We start from the raw sequence: 17,691 nt of genomic DNA on the forward strand, positions 1-17,691 counted from the left end.
CATTTTCCTTTGTCAAAAATACAGTGAATACAATGTCAAACTGCTGGGTCCACGATCTTCCTTATATCAAGCTGCTTTGCAAGCCAGAAACTTGACCAGATTCCCGACACGGATACAAAAGCCAGGCATCTGTTAAAACCACATGACCACAGGCCATTATTCTGAAGGTCAATGCACGACTGTGCCTGTCTTAGGTTGTCCCGCGCTCGAGGAATCTTACCCGTCATTGGCTAACCAGTCACCTTCACTTGACCAATAAGAACCCACATCCATTTTACAGCTGTCATGTACGGACACGGGCAGTGGTAACTGGCTTATCATTGTGAAGAGTGGCCGTCGAGACCAATCGAAGCCATTTAGGAATACCAGATGATGGCTAGGAATCTCTTGAGTGAACAATAGTCTCTTGAGTCTCGAGGCATATAGCACTTCACAATCTCTAACTGCAGCATAAAAGCACAAATTTACCTGTTGTCAATTTGAATGGGAAAGAAAAAAAAATACACAACTAGGGGGTCTCTGCACCTCAGCCCTCACATTCTGAGGCCCGAAATGGGAAGGATTAGAAATGAGAGATACAGTTATAAAGTAAAATCATAAGTTGTCCCGCGCTTCTCTCTCAGGCATATCTCCTCCATTCCCTCTGATACCGATCCCGTAATCTTTCCTTGGGGTGCCCCCATCACAGGCTCCTCCAGCACCGCTGCCTGGTATGCGGGCGGGGGGTTATCTTTTCCCGTCAGGGCATGGTCGATCGTTCGTGTCACAAGCGTCCTGATACATGGTATACAACAACAACCACAGGTAATAAAGATAGCAACAGAGATGCATAAACCAAGGGCCAGCTGTCCCAGCACAGTTCCCCATCTACCGAATGTGCTATTCAGCCAATCTATGACCGGGTTTTTTAACCCCTGACTGCTCAGAAATGATGCCAGTTGTTGTTCCCCTTCCTGTCGTTATCAAAATCATAAGCGGAATGGCTCTTTCTTCCCTTTATAGATCAGGACACTCCCGCCCAAAATGCCCTATCCTTCCACAATAATGGCATCCTGCCCGTGGAGTCCTTCGTCTCTGCCCCTGTCGCTCAAACTCTCTGTCAAATGCTCCTCCATGTCTCTCCCTACTCCCTTTCTTCTCTGCCCTACATGCTATCACTCGCTGCTCCGGTTGCTCATTTTTGGCTGCATTCTTCTCCTAATTAGCTCATCAACCGCAGCTACCATCATTTACGCATTCTGCTCCTGTCACTCGCCCTTTCTCTCTTTACAAACACTTTCTGTGCCCCTCCTAACAATTCATTTAATGGATTTATCCCACTTCACCCTTCTATCTTCCGTATCTTTCCCTATCCAGCATCCCCATATAAGTCTCCTTTCTCCCGCAGTAAATAGTATATTCAAAATAGACATTAACTCAGCCCACAAATACAGACTGGGCCTCAAAAATAAATTAATTTGTTCTGACAATCCTATCGGATTCTCAACCAGGACCGTCATTTCCCTTTAAATGTTCCGACCTTCCCACTGGTGAGGGGGTCACACACAAACCCAATCTCCTTGTCCCCTATCAACACTTCCCGAAGGGGACAAGTCGTTATGTTCTTCCCTGTTTCTTTCTTTTAAGAAATTTTCCAATGTTCCTATCTTCCCATATGCTCAAACACCAATTTATCAATTCATGCTTGACTAACTTTAAGGCCTGTTCCTAACTTGTAAACATATTTATATATTTACGTCCATTTATTCAGTGTTTAATATTTAAAATGTAAAATGCATACAGTTCCCAATTTTGAAATCCACTGTAATCGTCCAGATTTAGTACCCTAATTTAGATCCAAAATTAGTTTTCTTATGTACTCCTGACCAATCATTTCTCAATTACAATACTTTAGGTCGTAAAAATAATCAGAGCTGTCTTACAACAATTTGTCAATACAAGTTAAAAACTTCTAACGCATGCACAATGGTCGAATCCAAGGTCACAGATAATAACCATGGAAACTTTCGTTTTTTACAACTACCCACTGTCGAACGAAACTTCGACTGTCCTTCATATATTGCTTTTATGTAAAAATAAAAGAGGTTAGTAAGAAAAGTAGTTAGGGAGTCATGACTCATAAAAGAACAGAAGTTATTAGCCTTAAAAAATCATGTTAAGCTCACATAAAAAGAAATCACTTTAAACAACAGTCCCGGAACTCAAGCTCTAGAAACAAAAAACAAGAATTCAATCACCAAGCAAACAGATGCATCTAAATCATGTTAAGTTAACATAAAACGAAATCACTTTAAACAGCAGTCCTGGAACTCAAGCTCTAGAAACAAAACTTACTCATTCAATCACCAACAAACAAATGTGCATTCAAACCAAATCACAAAGGGTTAAATGTTTTGCTAGCTATACACGCGCTCTCTCTCTTTTTGCACAGTCCTTTGTGAATCTCCTTACCCTAACCCTTATTCCTCGCAATCCTTCTTTCGATCGTTCTCTCTTGGTTTCTCTTCCCTTTGTCTCTTTTCACCTTCCATTTTTCTTTATCTGTCTCTGTTTGTTCTGAAACATGAGTTTGTTATTTTGGTTAAAAGAAAAAAGAACTCTGTCTGCAACTTGGCCCTGAAGCCACTGTCAACATAATACTGGGTCCAGGGCGTTACATAATTTGGCTTTTTATTGATTTAAATTTTTTTTTTAAAAAGATCTATGAACTGACACAGGGATGACATAAAAGTAAACTTTATAGGTTCAGTAATTATACCAAAGTTCAAAGGTTTTTTTTTGATCTTGTAATGTTTTAAAAACTTAACTCACGCAAAATAGAGTGTCTGAGCTATAGCCAAATCCCACAATACGAATACTCTAGTTTCTGGACTAGAAATTGCTTCGCTTATAATTCTAATCTGCAGCTTTAATATTTTATTTTGAAATTAATCAACAATTAGTAATTTAGAACATTAATTATTAAAATCAGTTTGTATTCCATCACTGGTTACTAAATTCCATATTAATTTAGTTGCATTATTGTCTTGATTCCTACAATATAGATATTTCAAGCTTTTTGGACCCTATTCAATAAGTTGCACTCTAAATAAGATTTTTTGAATATTAATTTGTTTTCCGACGTGTTACCTGGTGTGATAAATTTTGAGCATGATTACCTGCTGTCTCTTCTTTATTTATAAGAACATTGGAAGAGTTGGATGGAAAACTCTTTTTCTACTAGAACATATTCAAATTCACAAAAATTGCCAATATAAATAGTAATAAGTTTTACTTGGTATTTACATCATTTGTTATTCTAAATATGTACATTATGTATATCTGTATTTACAAGAAGGTTTATACAAAGTGCATAAACCGCATCTCATCAGTCAAGCAATGAATGCGCACTCCAAGCTTCGAGAATGCATCCCTCGCTAATAGGTTCACTGGACACTTCAGAGCAAGGAGTTGGGGTAGAGTGATTTTATGTTGCTCAATCGTTATTACAGTGGGCTGTGTATATGGCTGTTTCTCAATCATCCCCGAGAATCACACAGCTCTCAATACCCTCCCTGAGAAGAGAAAGCCCTCTGGTAATTTAGCAAACACCCCTGTGTACCCAGAACACAGGAGGCTTTTTCAAAAAATGCACAATCTTAGGGTCATGGAAATGAGAGATTCCTCGCATTCCCCACCTGTACTCCTCGGAGTACAATAAATCTAGTATTCCTTACATTTTTTATATTCTTTGCCGAGATCCAAACACTCTTTTCTGCCTCTCCTGCCCTCTGGGGTCTTCTTTCATAACACCTCATTCCTCTTTCACTTGCATAGGTGATTTAAAAGCCTGCCCCCCCCCCCCCCCCTTGTTTCTGTTTCTATCTTTCTTTGTCACTATCTCCGTCGTTTCTCACTGTAAGCTGTTGTCAAAAATAAATTTTCCTGCTGTCCACCTTTTAATACTTTCATTTAAACATAAAAATTTCTCCCAAAAAAAATGGGGATCAACCTTATCAGATACCACCTAATCTTTTCTCCCTCTCTCAATATCTATTAAAATTCTATTCTGAAAGAAAATCACGTTAAGCATTCATGAAATTATAATCAAAAATAGCACACTGAATCAAATGACAGAAAACAAGTTTTAAACATAAAACTATTAACAAACAGATGAATTCAAGCCAAAGCACAAAGTGTTAAACTGCTTGTTAGCTGAGAATGCCTTCAGCCAGTCTCTCTCTTTCACACAGACACACTGCCGGCGCACGCAGCATTCACTCTCTCTCTCTCTCTCTAGGGCAACAATGCAAACTTCTCCCACAGATTTTCACACACAAACTCTTCTTCTCTCACAAACTTTTACAAACACAGAAATACTTATACACACATACAGACGTTTACACACCCAGAGACTCTATCTTTCTCATAGGCAAAGTCCCTCTCACACACACATACACACACACACAGTCGCTCTGTCCGTAACTCTGTGTCTATCTCTGTCCCCGGTCCTCTGTCTTTTGTCTCTCTCTCCACCATGGCACTCCTGGGTGTCGGGCGCACGAATGCACCACCTTGACTCCTGACAAAGCCTGTCCCGATCAGCGCTGTCCTCTGGTCAAGGGAAGTATATACTTTACTCCCCAGTCATTAGTGCAGGAGCGAAGCCTACGCTTTACCCGAGATCGTCTTGCGCAGAGGGAAGCCTACGCTTTACCCGAGATCGTCTTGCGCGGAGGGAAGCCTACGCTTTACCCGAGATCGTCTTGCGCGGAGGGAAGCCTACACTTTACCCGAGATCGTCTTGCGCGGAGGGAAGCTTAAGCTTTACCCGAGATCGTCTAGCGCGGGGGATTATACGTTTTACCCCTAACAATACTTTCAGCGCCCACCTAGAGCACTTTTTCTCTTCAACACACTACCCACCTCTAGGACTTTCAGCGCCCACCTAGAGGACTTTTTCTCTTCAAAACAATAATACTCACCACCCCTAGGACTTTCAGAAACCGCACGGCCGGGGTGACCCTTCACCTAGGGGACTTTTCTTCATAAATAAACGGTCCGACTCTCTCTCGGGCTGCCAAGCCCACAATTTCGGTTGGCAGAGAGTTGTGAGACGCCGAGCAAATAAGATTTTAGCGTATTCAAATCCCTACTGGAGATCTTTTTTGAAAAAGGCGCCTCCGAGCCTGATTAGAAGTGGCTGGCCGTTCGGCGACCTCTCAATCCCTGCCAACAGGCGTGTCTCCACTCCCTCCACACGTTCGGGGTCACCAATCTGTTAGGACGGGCTACCGTCCCCGTGTTCGTTTGAAGGAGAGAAACACTGGATCTGATTCAAAATATAAGCTGTTTTAATGAGAGAGAGCCGTACACAAATACAGTGAGGTTTTCAGCTCACTGGAGAAGGCGTTCTGACTATTTTTTAAATTTGTCTATCCTTTTGTTCTCTCACATTCCAGAGTTACATCCTTATTTGGTAAAACTCAGAATTTTCGTATGTGATTGGGCCTCGCCTGATAACGTTCTATTACCTCAGTTTGAGCTACGTGTATCTAGACACGGCTCTAATGTCCTGTTATCTCTCACCCTCCCTGGGGCCTCTTCAGGCTATGCCATCAGCTTTTCAGTCTGTTCTTAGTGTAACATAATGGCTTACTGTTGTCTAGTGAAGCTAACAAGTTCCAGACTTGCTAATACAACCTTACGTGAGCACTACCTAACAATAAAGTTTCTTACACTGCCTAACCTTAATAATGGATCCCAACAGGCCGAAGGGCCTGTTTCCACACTGTAAGGATTCTACGGATAGTTTCAGTGATCTAGCCTCCACAACTCTCTAGGGTAGAGAATGCCACAAGTTCACTATCCCCGTGCAAAGAATTCCTTCACATCTCAGTTTTAAATGATTATCCCCTAATTCTGAAACCACGAGTCCTAGTTTGAGATTCCCCACACATTGGAACATCTTCTTACCATTTACCATGTCAAGCACTCCCCCCTCTCCCCCCACTCAGAATCTTGTACGTTTCAATAAGATCACCCCTCATTCTTCTGAACTCTAATGAATAATGGCCTAAACAAAAATAAAGTACTGTGGGTGCTGGAAATCTGAAACATTAGCAGATATGTCTGGAGAAATTCAGTAAGACTGGCAGCATCTGTTAGAGAAAAAGCAGAGTCGAGAACAGAATGAGAAGTACAGAGAGACAGCAATAAATCAACCTATGGGTAAATTTGAAAACCTATTTCTTTCACTTATAATACATTTTACAAGGTTTTCTGCTGGAGTCTGGCAAGTAAGAATCCAAGTGCCTCCTGTTTATAGAGATGCACAGTGATACATACCATCAGTGCAACCAAAGAACAGAAAATGTAAGCATAGAAACTCCTTCTTCACTTACATTTTAATGAAGCTCATGAACCAGAGCAACATGAGGCTCTCATTGTCTCATAGCAAACTGGGTGGGCTAGACTGGGATGTGGAGTGGAGAAAGCAGGCCATTGTTGTTATTTAAAGAATCTGTGTCCAATTTTCCAGCCTCTGCCAGGGAGAGGCAAATTGCTCCCATATTTGGAACAAATAGATTTGTAAGCTCTGCAATTGGCTATGAGGTTTCTGGGACATGTGATTCTGGGAAGGTGACTTTTCTTTTGTCAAATCTGCAAGTACTTTTAATGTATTCTGTTAAGCAACATCCAACTTATCCATCTGTTGCTGTAACGTTTCAATTAGCAGATATTTGATATGTCCAGTACTTCATAATGGCATTAGTCTATATGTGTAACCAATTCTGTGCAGTATATTGTAAATCACAAGTTCCTTTTGTAATAAATTTTGAGCACAAAACAAAAAAGCTGAATATGAATCATGCAGACAGGGGGAACAGCAATGTTCCACATTTCACTGCAATTAGTTGGGTTGCATTGCCAGAACATTGTTCAAGAACTGAAGAAGATTACTCTGTTCCTTTTTAAGTAAAGGGTTCAAATTTGTGTCTATAATCTAAATACTTCCTGTGTGTTCAGATGACTCATTTTATTGTCTGCTAAAATCTGTAAGAATGTGATTCCTTCATCTGATCCAGCGCACCTCTGTTTTATTGACCAGCTGGATTTATATTTTAAGTTGGTTTCTGATAAAACACTGCAGGGGTCCTTAAGTGAGTACGCTAGAAATTAAAGGACAGAATGGAAAAACAACCAATTATGATTCATATGAATGACCAATCATATTTGTTTCAGAAAAGTAGTTGTAAAATGTTGATGAAGCTAGAGGTGAGAAAACATCATTAAAAGTGTCAAAGTTTAACTCTGCAAAACCTGAACTCTATGATATTCAATCCAAAGCATTCATTTTGCATCCCTTTGATCACCAGTGATTTTACACAATATGGACTAAATAAAATTCTTTTTATTCCACATTTCCTCTTTATTCATTTACTGCTGAGTCAGGAATTTGAATTTTCATTCTCAGTTCTGAATTACCCTGATATCTCTGCAAAGACATATTGCTGTGGTGCATTGAGGCTATTCCCAAAGTCCTAACATTAGTTGTTCTGAATTTGGCACATGAATAAGGAACAGGAGAAGCACTGATGTCACAGGCTGCTTCTTAGGGATATGGTTTGTGGGTTTTTTTTTACATGTTAACCTGTGTAACATATGTCAGAGAGAATTAGCTTACAGTTGAGATATCTTGAGGTTTATTTACATGGCGACATTATCACAGAGTTAAACAGATAATCTGTCTTGGGTGCTTGCTGATATCACTGGAAATTACTTACACATAGCTGACTGAATGAGCACACTATATTGATTCAATGTTGAGAGTGACTAAAGGCAAGATAGATATTTTTCTACCAAAGTACCATATGTTGTGATATCATGTAACTGTCTTAAAGGCACAAGCTTTTTATCTTTGCTGGAATCCATCCCATAATGCAACACTTAGTCATGGAATCTTGTACCGTTGTTCTTGAAAAAATATTAAGAACCCAATGGTGTACAGTATAACCAATCTTCAATGACTCTGAAAATCCTCCAGCAGACAACATTGGATCCAGTGTCTCTTTGCTTCTGTTTTTGAATCATATTGGTTTACAGCAGGTGTAAAGATCAACATCATCCCATCACAAGAACTCAGGCTCAAACTTTGGTTCAGTTCATATCCTCCCCATCTTTGATTCAGAGCCAAGACATGCTTATTCTAATCTTTGCCTTTTGGATACAACAGAACCTCCCTCTGTAGCCAGGTACGTGCACATCATGGCTGTTGTTCTCAGCATTACTGCAGGGCCCACTGAGGTGTCCATTGCTGCCTGCTTGCAAGCAGCACACCCAACTGCCAACCTGTTTTTCTCTTTCACTGACCTTCCACCCAGGATGCTAGGTACCTTGGCATCACCAATATCATCCTTCACCTGTACCCATTGCTATACCCTCAAACCCCCGCAACCATGTTGGACAATCAATATCACCCACACTGCTCTGTGTTTTTCTCAAAATGTCAATATTCATGGAGAAAGCCTTAGCTGACAGTTAGCTTATTATTGATGACCGTATTCTCATCCTGTCTTTGTTTGAAACATGACTCATGTTTTTTTTTAATTTGGTGCAACGTACCCTTGTCATAAATGTGGCATATGACCCTTTTCTCTAAATCATATCTTGACCTCTTACATTTTTCTTTCAAATGCCTCAATTTCTTTCTGATCCTTTCAACTCTCCTTTAAAATATAAACCTCAATTTTCTGTCTGTAATGTACACAGAACAAAACTTTTTCCTGTACTCAGGTACATGTGACAGTTATAAATCAAATCAAATCAAATTAAATCAGAAAGTTTCTTCCTGTGATATCTTCTGTTCCTCTCTTATCTTTTGAGCACAGTGAGTCTTCACCTTTGGCTGATTTCAGTCTCTATCCCAGATGCCCTGTTTCCTTGTGTTTTGTCCTCCTTAAAACTCTCCCTTCATATAAACATCTCTATCTATATTACAGCCACATTGTAAAGTTAATATCTCTCAGACCTCTCTCCTCCCATAGTCATTGACATGGTCATCATTTACCTCCATTACTCACTATCCACATCCTCCTTTATTCATTCCAACTCATCCTAACAAAGCATCTGCTCTGATTAGAAACCTTCCCCAATCATTTTAACCACATTTTCAACCATCTATTTTTGGCCATCCATTTATAGAATCATAGAGTCACACAGCATGGAAACAGACACTTCTGTCCAATCAGTCCATGCTAATATAATCCCAAACTAAACTCTTCCCACTTGTCTGCGGTTGGCCCATATCCTTCCAAACCTTTTCTATTCATGTATTTATCTTGATGTGTTTTAAACATTCTAACTGTACCCGCATCTACCACATCCTCTGGAAGTTCATTCCACACACAAACTGCTCTCTGTGTAAAAAAGTTGCCCCTTGTGTCTTTTTTTAAATCTTTCTCCTCCCACCTTAAAAATTTATCCCCTAATCTTGAAATCCACCACCTTAGGGAAAAGACACCTGTCATTCACCTCATCTATACTCCTCATGATTTTATGAATCTCTCTAGGGTCACCCCCTCAACCTCCAATGCTCCAGTGAAAAAAGTCCCAGCCCAACCAACCTCTCCCCATATGTCAAACTCTCCACTCCCAGCATCATCCTAGTAAATCGCTTCTGAATCCTCTCCAGCTTAATGATATCCTTCCTATAACAGGGTGACCAGAACTGGGCACAGTACTCCAGAAGAGCCTCACCAATGTCCTATACAACCTTCACAGAACGTCCCAACTCCTTTACTCAAAAATCTGAGCAATGAATGCTAGATGCCTTCTTAACCACCCTCTCTGTATGTGATGCAAAGTTCAAAGAATTGTGTGCCTGATCCCCTAATTAAGGAAAATACTTACTGGAATTCTTCTACAGATGTCCATTTTCTCTCATTTCCTCAACTCCATCTTTCGTATCCTTTTTCTCAAAAATCCTTCACTCGTTCATATCACTCTGGTCACCACTGGAGGTCCCTAATGTCCAAGGGACCAGCTCATTCTTAGCATCAATTCCATTTCTAACCACTATCTCATGTTCAAAGATATTATTGCAGCATGGTGGCTCAGTGGTTAGTACTGCTGCCTAACAGCATCAGGGACCCTGGTTCAATTCCTACCTCACCTGTCTGTCTGTGTGGAGTTTGCACATTCTCCCCGTGTCTGTGCATTTCCTCTGACAATCCAAAGCTGTGCAGGTTAGGTGAATTGGCCATACTAAATTGTCAATGTTAGGTACATTAGTCAAGGGTGTATATATAGGGCAGGGTGGGAGTTGGGGGGGTTACTCTTCGGAGGGTTGGTGTGGACTTGTTGGATCGAAGAATCTGTTTCCAAACTGTATGGGATATAATCTATTCATAATCTTAAAGGTCTCTCTCTAATGTGAGAACTGACTAATTACACCATTTTAACTCAGCTGCTGAGCCTACCTGCTAAGGGGATCCGAATCCAAGCTTTTGCCATCTACATACTTGAGTGTTCCAATTTGTTTTGAATTCATTAATCTTTTGTAAACCCAAGCTCATCTAAATCTCACTTGATGACCTGAGATCAACCAGATCCCTACTGAATTATTTTTGTTTAATTTTAAATTGTCATTTTTATATAAGTATCCATTCTTGACATTGCACTGGCAATATCTATACGTTTAACTGGACATATAACTAATCCCCTTCATTTATGTTTTCTATTTTTGGCTCTTGTTCTTTGTGCATGCCCCTTCCATCATCTTAGAATAGAATAAAATTGAAATTTTCTGTCATGTATACCTTTAGATGAAAGTTACAGTGAAAGAGTTTATAAGTCACCGCAGCATTGTGCTTATATAAATGACATAACATCTAAAAAAAATTAAATAAAGACAAAGTTCATCACAGTTCACTTAATAGCTTCTGGGCTCAGGGAAAGCCAATTAAGGAACAATGGAACACCTTGAAGATACAGCCACAATGAGACCACCATTCCATGATGAGACAGCCATATGGGCCTTTCAGGGGTTTCTGCTCCTTCAGGCAACCGGGCCTAGCTGCAGACCTGGGCCTTCGGCCTAACCTGGGCCAGAGAGATCAGCCCAGGAGCTGCTCCTCATTCAACAGGAGATCCCAAACTGGAGTGGTGCCATTTCCAACTCATTGCTGCCACCGGAGACCTCTCCTTTCACTTGCCACTCTCCAGACTTTAATGAAAGAAAAGACAAACAAAAAGAAAAAGAGCAAAAGTAAAAAGAAGTACTAAAAAGAGAAAGAAAACCAACAGGAGCGATGAGCCCAGGGCTCAGTTCCCTACTCCGCTGCCATCTTGGAGTTAATCTATGAGAGAGGCTGAGAGTTTGCTGTTCTTACTGTTTAAAACTAGCAACAACAATCCCCACCCACATAAGCACAGACCAAGTGGAAATCCAGCAGCTGTTATTAGTGATGCCCTATCCCTTGAGATGTGTTTTGAATTCTTTACATAGGCAGATGAATGATTGGACGTGCAATTCAGTTTTTTATGCATTTCCTCATTGTTAAAACCATTAACTAATGTTGAACCTTGCTGGACGAACTGCCACTAAGTTTTGAACAGCATATAAAGTCACTATCATGCTGAATACCATCCCTGAAAAGAAATGTGAAAGTTTTTTACTCCATTCCATGACAAAAATCCATGCATTTTAAAATAATAAAAATTAATAATATATTTGTAAAAGTTTGTTTTGGACATTTCAGTTCTGCCTTAACTTACAATCGTTATTACATTCTCTTTAAAATGATTAAAATGCAATTTATAATTTATAAATGCAAATTTCATTTCCTGTTGGTGAGAAATCTTTTATCTGATTGGCTGCTTTGACATCTTGTTGATTTCACTTCAGTGTTGCTGGATGCCATGCACATAGAGCCAGAATGAAATTATTATTTGTGAAAATTAATGTCATAGATCGTGCCAAATCTTTGTGAATCTGGGCCATTTAGGAAACGCAGGTGGTTTTATTGTATAGATGCCTCTCTCTGCTTTTGCTCTGCTGTCATTCCTGATCTCATAGCTCCCCCTGTTGCCTATTTACTGAAACAAAAGGTTTCTCCTAATTTCGAGACCAAAAACTTCCTGAGGCGACCCATCCCTAGGAATTGATAATAGCAATCATCTGTCAGTAATATGAGACTTTGCTGCAGAGGTGACCAGGAGCAGGGATAGGAATCACAGGCCCTGATTTTAGTTCCAGGCCTAGCTCCTGGCTCCAGACCTGTGCACACAGGGCTCCCTAGAGACCTGAGCCTCAGTTGTTGGCTCTGATGTATCCCCCATCCCCCAACTTGACAGCCAACCCCAAGCCCTCCCAGTGACCTTACACCTTCACAAGAAATCACACAATTGTTATAGAATCCCTACACTGTGGAAACAGGCCCTTCGGCCCAATAAGTCCACACTGACCCTCCGAAGAGTAAGCCACCAGACCCGCTCCCCTACCCTATTATCCTAAATTTACCACTGACTAATGCACCTAACCTACATATCCCTGAGCACTATGGGCAATTTAGCATGGTCAGTTCACCTGACCTGCATATCTTTGGACCATGGGAGGAAACCAGAGCTCCGGAGGAAACCCACGCAGTCACAGGGAGAATGTGCAAACTCCACGCAGATAGTCGCCCGAGGCTGGAATCAAACACAGGACCCTGGTGCTGTGAAGCAGCAGTGCTAGCCACTGAGCCAGTGTCGCCCATGATGCAGAAGAAGGCTGCTTGACCCATCACATCTGTACTAACTTTCTGATGTCCTCATTTACTGCCAATTCTCCAACGTTTCCTCATAACCCTGCATGTTGTTTCTATTAAAATAATTGTCTAATGCTCTCTTGCATATCTCAATTAAATCTGCTTCCACCACAGTTTCTGCCTTCCCATACTCCTAATGTTTTTCCTCATAGAATCCCTACAGTATGGACGCAGGCAATTTGACCCATCGAGTCCACACTGACCCTCAGAAGAGCAAACCTCAACCCCTACCCAATCCCTGTAACCCTACATTTCCCATAGCTAAACAACTTGACACTATGGACAATTTAGAATGACCAGTCCATCTAACCTGCACATCTTTGGACTGTGGAAGGAAACCACAGACATGGAGAGAATATGCAAACTCCACACAGACAGTTGCTCAAGGATGGAATCAAAGCCGGGTCCCTGGTGCTGTGAGGCAGCAGTGCTAACCACAGTCACCGTGCCACTCACTGACAAACATTTAATGCAAAATAAAATGCTTTACCAGTGGTTTTTAGTGGGAAAAGTATTTACCACAAAATAGTGGAACTCAGGGTCTTTCTCCATTTTAGGTATCCACTGTACTGACCTATAGGCACCCACATAGGCTGTTAAGCAAGCCTCAAGTTGCTCTGACACTATCATTAAGTGAAGGTGTTGACTGGATACAGGAGTAGATTTGGGAGTCTGGTGAATTCCAGCAAAAAAGTAAATGCTTGGAAATACACTTCAGCTCTGAATGTACTCCCCTTAGCAGCTTTGTATGTGGTGATTCTGTTCTATCGCTGGACGAATGCTTAGTTTATTTAAGCAACACAAATCATAAACAACAGCTCAAATAGCAAATTGCTTTGCAATAAGATTGAGCAAATTCACCTGCCTTCATTCCACATCCCAGTCTCTTCAATACAGTGGGGCAGCCACTTTCTGTGGTTAACAACTATCAGGCAGAATAATGTACATCCCCAGCAAGAGTGTGGATCAGAGGAGTAAATGCTGAGTTGTCGCTCAAACTTGATTTTGAGAGATCTGGGAGCCAAGAATGGTGCATAGTTGCCTCACGCGCAGCAGATTCATTAGGTCATTTCACAAAGGAGCAGCAAGTACAGGAGCACAAAAAATAGCACAAAAAATTTGCTTACTTTGCATTTGCTTACTTTGCAAAACATTTTATAACTATGCTCTCTGTTTTTTTCAACATCAACTCTGACTGTGTGGGACAAACACAATTTAATGCTTAGCAATAAGTAACTCCAGGTTTATTTGAATTTGCTTTAGGGTTGTTTATCTGTTTCTCAATGGCATGCTCCAATTTTTCCTCAGTTAGAATGTTAATTCCTAAAGCTATTCTAAACATATGAATTGAGAAACTAGATATTTGCAACATTGATGATATGCTTTCTAATCGAATTTATTTGCAATGCAATCTTAAACTGGAGACAGTTCTCCTCTTGAATGTATCAGTGGTTCCGAAGATGGGAGTTATGTATAATATTAGTATCTCAGACAGTGGAAAATGTTTTCTCCTTGCACTTTATTTTTTTTTGAGAGTCTGGTATTACACTATCACATTATTTTTGACCTACTACGTATTGCATACTAGTGTTACTACTATAAAATTCTACTTTCCATTGATATCCACAATTGCAAAAGGTGAGTAAACCTTTTTGAACAGATGTACCTGCCCTAAGTCTGTTCCTTTCCTACGTATCATTTGCAAGCTTAAGCATTCTACTTTTAATACTGGAAGTCATTAATAAACTTGGACAATGGAGAATCCAAGACAGAACCCTATAGGAAATCTGCTGCTCATAGCTTTGTCCAACAATTCTAATTGTGGACAGCATGATGGCTCAATGATTAGCACTTGGTTACCTGGGTTACCATAGGGTCCTGGGTTTGATTCCACCCACAGGTGACAGTGTGGAGTTTGCATGGGTTCGCTCCGGGTACTCCAGTTTCCTTCCACAGTCCAAAGATGTGCAGGCTAGGTGGATTAGCCGTGGGAAATGCAGGGTTTTCGGGTAGTGGAATGAGTCTGGATGGGTTGCTCTTTAGAGGGTCAGTGTAAACCTGATGGGCTCAATGGCCTGCTTCCAAACTGGAAGCATTCTGTGATTCTGACTCCAGAATAATATAATTTACAGTTCCATGAACCTGCACCACAGCTATAAGTCACATCTGCAAGATTTTATCACATACCTTGTGAAACAAAATTCCCTTGTTCTACTGAATCAATTTGTTCAGTGCGTAACTTATTCAATGTATTGACTTGGAAGTATTGCTTTTACTCTCCTACGTTCTAATAGATTCCAATTATTTGTCCCAGTAGAGCTACATCAAGACCAGTATACGTGGCACCAATCTCTATCAATTTATTCACACAGAATTTAAATTGAATTGCTAATAATTGAAATGTATGCAAGATATTTTTAAGGTTTTTTTAATATTTTGCTCACAGTCAGTTAAACAAATGCTTTGTGCATCAGCATTATAGTAACAATTCTAATGCAAACATAAAAATGCATTACCATTTTGTTTTATGTCATTTGAAGCTGTAAAAGGCATTCAATCATTAAAACATTTGACCTTACACTTCCTCCCTCGTCCCACCACCAACCAATTCAACTCTGACAATGACCTGCTGTTTCTGTTTTGTCAGCTGAGTCCCTTGCATCAGTCTGCATAAACCAGATATAGTTCCAGTGAAAAGATGCAACTAAATGACCAAGCAACAATCATTATCAAATTTGGCTACAGGAGTTACAATCTGTTGTCAAAAGCAGGATTAATCCCAATCAAAGAAGGAACTGCCTTTAGTATAATTTACTGGTGATTTCAAAAAGTTAACAGCAACTTTTAATCAACAGAACAACTGCAGTTTCTGAAAAAAGGTTGTATAGTGGCCTGTGCTACAAGATGAAAGAATCAAATTGCTCTAAAAACCTACACAACACCAGCAAATATAGACAGAGCAGAATAAAAACATGGGCTAATGCTTTGCATGGGATCCTCCTGTGTGGAGCTTTCCCATTCCAAAAGGAGACATCAGCCAGTTATTTTTCTGTCCAGGTTTTGTTGGGTCAGTCTGCATTTCCAGCATGTTCTCATCTGATTTTAGATACTCAGCATTCACGTTCGCTGTTCTATTTGGAATACACACTTTTGTGTTTAATGTGTGATCCAGTTGAGATTTCTTCAGAAATGTTTTTTTGAAGCAAGAGTGCATCAAGGTGGCTCTTGGCTGTAAATACAAGAATTCCTTTCATTGAACTATTTCCATTCAGGGACATCAAACCTGTCGCTGCAGCTTTCGGGGCAGACAATACTCGATGGTAACCACAAGCAAATCTTAATATTGTTGTTCAAATAAGACAGCTTTGGCATTGGTTTGACCCATGATGAGTTTGTAATTGTGATTAATTATTGGTGCAAGCTAGACCTTGAAGTTTCCTGTTCTTTGCTTTTCCCATTGATATATTTGTACCTGTCAATCTCCTGTGACTTTGCAACGGTGAATCAAGACCAAGTACAGCAGTGTCATCAAGCAGGGCACATTGAAACAATGGAAGGCCAGATGATAGGGTGCAAATAGGGGTTGAAGGAGGAAATTAGTTGGGTGAGAGAAATGGTGCATAGAAGACAGAGGAAAGAAGAGAATGTAAAAGACGCAGGTAGAAAAATGAAGTGGCCACAATGGATAGGAGAAGGGGCTTTCAGAAGAAAAAAAAGGAAGGATGAGACAGTGAAGGCATTGGAGAGGAGGAAAGAATCAGGAAGAGTCAGGGTCTGGTGACCGAAATGGAATAAGCTACCACAGCAGAGGAATAACCTGCATTATCCTGGGGGATGGAAGTGGAGATATGGAGGTAGTGAGTAAGCAAAGCTATTGCTTTATTTTACAATTTCCTGGAGAGGATATAATCTAGGCATGATGTGCAAGACAGGACAGTCAGGCAGAATGTAGAAGATATTTCATGGTGGAAGCCTAAAAAATCAGAAATGGCTACAATATTCCTAGCTTGAGATTCTAAGTATGTTCAATTTTATTCAAACATTGCTTTTTTTGACATGTTACTATGAAGTATTGAACAAGGGAGTTAGCAGTTTGTACCTCCACCTACTGATGTATTGGCACATTGCTTCATAAGAATTTCTTCATTGATAACAGCTGTCATTAGGATTTCAATGCATTTGGCACAGCATCATAGAATTCCCCCTGAAATTCTAATACATAAAGACTCAACAATTTTTTAAAACAATATCAGCCCCTAAACCTAAAAGACAATTTGACTTTCAGACTCAAATGGAAGGATCCCTCAATTTTCTGAGGCATCACCTCACGTGGCAGTTTGAAAAGGTCCCATGATTACAATTGCGATGGGAATATTGACCCGTGTAAGCCTTAAAGCAAAGGGTGAAACAAAAAAGAAATGCACATTTTTAAGTCTTTGGAACAGCTCAGAAACACACAGCAGCCTTTATCAAGTCAGGATGAGTGGGGATGCATATTGGAGAACTGACAGGAACACTGGGTTGTAAACACAAGTTCCACGTCACATGAAGCCCAGTCTAATTGGTACTGAAAGCAGACACCATGTTATCTGAGGTGTTCGAGAAGAGGCTTGAACATCTACAAGGAAAATCATTGACATTTCAGCTCGCTGTTGCTGGGCCGTGACTGTTACTGGGAGTGCCAAGCCGATACTGAATAGAAACCGCAATTGTTTTTGCAGGAGATTTTACAAATCTGAGCCTAGCATTCTGCAGATAATGGGCAAAAGTGAGGACTGCAGATGCTGGAGATCAGAGTCAAGATTAGAGTGGTGCTGGAAAAGCACAGCAGGTCAGGCAGCATCCGAGGAGCAGGAAAGCAGGAAAGCTCTTCCTGATGAATGGCTTTTGCCCGAAATGT

At 40.5% G+C, this 17,691-nt stretch overlaps 1 protein-coding gene across 1 annotated transcript in view; it reads right to left on the minus strand.

Annotated features, from left to right (window-relative positions):
* Window positions 1-2,512: 2,512 nt before the first annotated feature.
* The window catches only part of LOC132820719 (galactosylgalactosylxylosylprotein 3-beta-glucuronosyltransferase 1-like), a 116,137-nt gene continuing 100,958 nt past the window's right edge, over window positions 2,513-17,691 (minus strand). Inside the window, exon 7 of the mRNA XM_060832984.1 lies at window positions 2,513-2,556. The gene's annotated coding sequence lies outside the window, so the exon portion shown is untranslated. The remainder of the gene's footprint in view (window positions 2,557-17,691) is intronic.

This window comes from Hemiscyllium ocellatum, chromosome 12 (assembly GCF_020745735.1).
Source record: "Hemiscyllium ocellatum isolate sHemOce1 chromosome 12, sHemOce1.pat.X.cur, whole genome shotgun sequence".
NCBI lineage: Eukaryota > Metazoa > Chordata > Chondrichthyes > Orectolobiformes > Hemiscylliidae > Hemiscyllium > Hemiscyllium ocellatum.